This window comes from Amblyomma maculatum, chromosome 5 (assembly GCF_055883805.1).
Source record: "Amblyomma maculatum isolate TAMU_Amacu chromosome 5, ASM5588380v1, whole genome shotgun sequence".
Taxonomy (NCBI): Eukaryota; Metazoa; Arthropoda; class Arachnida; order Ixodida; family Ixodidae; genus Amblyomma; species Amblyomma maculatum.
The window spans coordinates 54367463-54372551 of NC_139348.1; the positions used below are offsets into that span (position 1 = coordinate 54367463).

General features: G+C 43.2%; 1 pseudogene; it reads left to right on the forward strand.

Annotated features, from left to right (window-relative positions):
- Positions 1 to 271: 271 nt before the first annotated feature.
- On the forward strand, positions 272 to 4744 carry LOC146188328 (uncharacterized; annotated as a pseudogene).
- The last annotated feature ends 345 nt before the right edge of the window (positions 4745 to 5089 follow it).

Sequence of the window (5089 nt, forward strand, 5' to 3'; positions counted from 1 at the left end):
CATTAAGAGTGTTGCACAATTAAAAAAGATAAGAAGCATTTATTGCAAGCCTAATTGCTTTATAAAACAATGTATCACAACGTTTATTATTCTTGTGATTGTGTGTAGCTTTTTAATTTGTAGTTTTACAAGTTAGTGTTTGACCTTCCTGTACTGCAGTCGCACTAAACCTGTTTTGGTCTCAGCCTTTGCCACCAGCAGACTTCTGCTTTAACCTACCCTTGAGGGCTACATTTTCAATCGGCAACCGCTGCTGCAAAGACTAAAGAACATGCAGATGTACAGGCAGTCCAAGGTAATTTTAGCCAAGGGTTTAAAATAAATCATTTGAGGCAGGCCAGGGAAACCAGTTCCATAGAGCTGCCATACGTCTTGAGCACTAGTTTCAAAGTTTTCGTCTTAACTTCAATATTTAGATATTAAGGTTTTTCTAAATGTCTAAATATTGACTTCAGAAAATAAATGTGATTTGTGAAGTTAGAAAGCACCTTAAAAACCCCATTCCATTTATTTCAGATAAAGAAAGCATCATATCTGTTTTTATCTCTAAATAAAGCCCGTTAAATAAAAAAAGATTGCCGAGGATAACTTTACTTCCTAATGCGGAATTTGAGCGCAGCTCATCAGCTGTTTCACTTTTTCGATAGAATGAGGAAAATATTTTGAGCAAGATATGTAGGTACAATTAAAAACATTTTACTTTTCACTTATATTCATTGAAGAAACACTCCACTAGCAGTTCTTGACTGTGACGAAGAAAGCTTTGCGTTCGGAAAAGTGAAGAGAGAAATTAAGTTATCGGGAGGTCGCAGAAGGCAGCGCGTGGGCCCCTAGGAACGTTGCGCGGCGAAGAGATAGCAGCGACTGACAGATGCCGCTGACCCCGCTAGCGAGTCAAGTCAATCTTGCTCTGCATTCCAGATTGGGATGCACGCAGCGTGATCCGCTGATGCCGAGCGAGCCGGCGCTTCGACAACCAGCAGGAACTCCGGAATCGTGTTGACAGAGGGGGGCAGCAGCCCCCCGCCCCTCCCCCGCCACCATTTATTCGGAGAGGGCAGCGCCGCTCCCCTCTCACCGTTGCACTTTCCGACAGTTCACACAAAAATGACACGACAAGCACAAAATTCTTTAAAAAAAATGTTCTGGGCAAGTTAGGATGCCGCGCCAACAGAAATTACTGTCACAACTGTCAAATACTGTCAGAATACTGTTTCAAGCACCACCATTACTGTCAAAACAAAAATATTTTACTCACTGATCATTTTTACCGGAACTGAAATATACCATGGGCAAACTACTTTCAACCACATGGGGATCGTTGGCGTGTATGCTCACGTTTTGTTTGATATTTCAAATTCATTTGCTGGCCTTTTAAGCGCTTCATTCCTTGCATACATTTCGTTCACTGACTATTAGAACAGTCTAAAATATTGTACGCGCGTTTAACCTTTGTTTTGCATACTGCACGGGTAGCACATATTTATGGATAAATCTATTTTGTATTAATTACCCACTCTGTTTTCTAATTTCCAAATCCGTCCCTAGTAAGCTCCATAAAAGAAAAAAAAGAAAATGACAGCCATAACAAGGTACGACAAAAATGTAGCATCCGCGTTTTCATTTCCTTTTAATGTAGTGCATCTTTTATCTTTGTTTTAACTGCATTTTTAGATATGATTTCTCGTAAGTCCATGGGTAAACAGGATACATTTACGATGCGCTGTCATTTTCTTGCTAATAAGCCATATGTCCACAGTGATGATCACTGGCGAGCCTCTGGGTGTGACACACACACACATACACACACACACACGCACACGCACACACACACACACACACACACACACACACACACACACACACACACACACACACACACACACACACACACACACACACACACACACACACACACACACACACACACACACAGTGCTTTGGTCAGGTACACGAGCAATAGGAGAGCGCACATGAAGTTTGCTCCCACTACACTAGCGCCGTCTCTCCCCTGGCGGTCATTTCTGAACTACTGGTCGGGGCCGTCGCCGGAGGAGCGCATTGAACCTCCCAGTCTCGACTGGTACGTGCGCTGCTCGCGATGCTCTCACCTGTCCTTTCATAGTGCGCACGTGCGGTCGTGCTCGCGGCTGCACAGGAGAGCATAGTATTTTACCTTTCAGCCATGGCTGTAATTTCGCGGCGCTCGAAGAGGGGAGAAAGTTATTGTTGTTTCCTGGGGTCTCACAATAGTTTCGTGAACACCAGGGGCCGAGAGCTGAAGGTGAAATAGTATGAAAAAGAGACAGCAAGCCTGGATAAATGCTGTGCGCAGAGTCAAGGGATTCTTTTTTATTTCTTGATAAGCAAACTTGGTATGTTGGAAATGTAATGTTATTTCTGAGCAGTGTTCATTGTAACTCCGTACCTTTAGCAGTCGAGATCGCGCCAATGGTTGACATTTTTTTTTTGGCCAGTAAGCCCTCCGCGTGTCTGGTAATGCAATAATTATTTTGGGGGGACTGATATCAACATATTTCTTATGCAGACGCATACCAAGCAAGGTTAGAGACCGCCACAGTGTTCCGACCTGCGAGGACCAGCTCAGTATCTAAGCCTGTTTTACTGCATGTAAATGTAGTAGTAATTGGCATGCTGTTCACGCTTACTAATCGTATTTACTTATAAACGTTAAAGCGTTTAGTGTGAAAACAAATTATTAAATACTGAATGTTGTATGCTAGTTTAATATAATTTTTTACTGTCTTGATATAGCCTCGATGGAACACCGTGGGTTCCAACAGCGGCGGCTAGAGTTGGCAGCACTCACTTTGTGAACAACGGCAAAAGCGACATACAGGATCCCCCATCATACATTCCAAGTATTTTTCCATCTAAGTACAGGAAGAAAACCCCGAGCCAAGAAGGGACACAAAGGTATGAGAAGCGACTGAAATATTTTATGTGGCTGTGGTGCATGCATTATGGCAGAAGTTGTGATTCATTATAATGCCAGAAAGCTGTGCATGACAAATATATGCTGCCTACAATATAAATGCCTGGGCATATACGCCTGGCAATAATATTTTGTTGTTATTCAAGGTATTTCTTCTCCAATGCAGGTGGCAAAGAGGACTAAATCAGGCCAATTCTAAACTACGTAGCGCAACAAAGCAGCAGTCGCCTGCAAGTATGTCAGACGAAATGCCAACACCACTGACCCAAGAAACATTCAGCAATATCAGCATAAAAGCGACTGCAGTGATTTGCTAGAGGATTGTGGGGTGACAAGAAGTGAAACTGATGAGCTGCAACCTCATTGTACAGATCTTTTGCCAATAACAAAAACTGACGTCTAAGCACCTGCTCATCTTTTGAAATGAACAGATGTAAACCCATTAAATGCATTCGAGTTTTCACTGCGATCTATGTTTTACTTAGATTTAGTTTCGGAGTATTTCCAATACCAAGAAGCACCTGTTGAAAATACATGATTTATTTTTCAGGCATGCCAAACAGAACCTTCAAGGAGTGGAAAACTGAATATTTTTTTGTCAATGACAAATTGTACAGAAGCATCCACTCAGGTCACTCATATCGAGCAGACTGATAAGGTACTACTCATATGGAGCTTATCATCTTTTTATTTGCATGTTTCGTCTGCAGTTCTACAGAAACGAATTTTTAAAAATTGATAGGGATTGCTAATATATTTTATTCCAACGAATTATCTGGTCTTGACGCCTCTAATTCGTATTTTCATTCTTACTCATGAAGGTCACTAGCACAGTTGGAAGTCGGCAGAGAAGATGGGGTTTTCAAGGCTTCGCATCACTGCAGGATGACCGGGAAGCGCTGAAAGACCTTTGCGGGGTGACATTGCCAGTGTTCAGCCTGTTGTTGAACTTACTGCCTGCTTCAAGATACAAAAACTCAGATGTAACATGGGAGGACAAGTTGTGCCTGTTCTTGCTAAACTTCGGCTTGGGCTAACATACAGTGCCTTGGCAATTATATTCGGAGTCGATGAAAGGACTGCATCAGCTGTTTTCAAGAAAACGCTTGATATTTTAAGTGTGGTGCTACGAGATTGGGTCTATGTCCCTTGAAGAGAGGTCATTCGGATGTCCATGCCGCCTGCATTTAAAGTAAATTAGCCTAATTGCACTTTTATCATACACTGCTCTGAAATCCGGACAGAGATGCCATCAAACCCAAACTGTCAGCATGTACTATACTCTAACCACAAGGGAGGCACATTGTCAAATTTCTTGTAGGAATTATTCTCAATGGAATGATTTCATTCGTGTCGGAAGTATATGGAGGGAGACAAACAGACTTCTTCATCACGCAGGTCTATAGGTTTTTGGAGCTAATTGAGCCCGGAGATCTGGTGCTAAGTGACAAAGGATTCCATTGCATTAGGGCAGGTGTAGAAGTCAAAGGTGCAGTTCTTCTCATCCCACCATTTAATTCGACCGAAGGTCAGTTGTCTGCGGAGGACATGGGCAAAACTTACAAGATTAGGTCAGTGCGCATTCATGTCGAACGAGTGATCCTGAGGCTAAAAATTTACAAAATCCTGTCCAACAGAGTGCCTCTCAGCTTGGTCCTCCAGATGAGCAAAGTACTTTTTGTGTGTGCTGATCTGGATAACATGCAGCCACCTATAATAAAAAAACCGGTTTGGTCTGACAATGTTCAACGGCGTCCTGTTCAAAAGATGGCAACATTCAGAAAATAAAAGTGTATAAAGATTACTGGAGTATGTCGCCGAAACTTGCCCTTAGCGCGCACCTCACTTAGAGCACCCCACACTTCATGATCCACCCAGTCCAAAAAGCAGTTCAATTTCAACTCTCAAAAGTATCGCAAATGAAAACGGCACACGTACGGCGCCGACTCGCCCGATGCGCACATGCCCAAAGGCTGGCGCATCCGGGCGCGCGAGCCAAAAACCAGACGGCCGCTCCTAGGATGGAGCCGGCACCGCAGTGAAAGAAAACAATCAGCAGCATATTTAAATGACGTGCCGATCACTCTACAGCAGCGAAGTAGCGAGAACACGCGCACACTTCTAAGCCAGCTT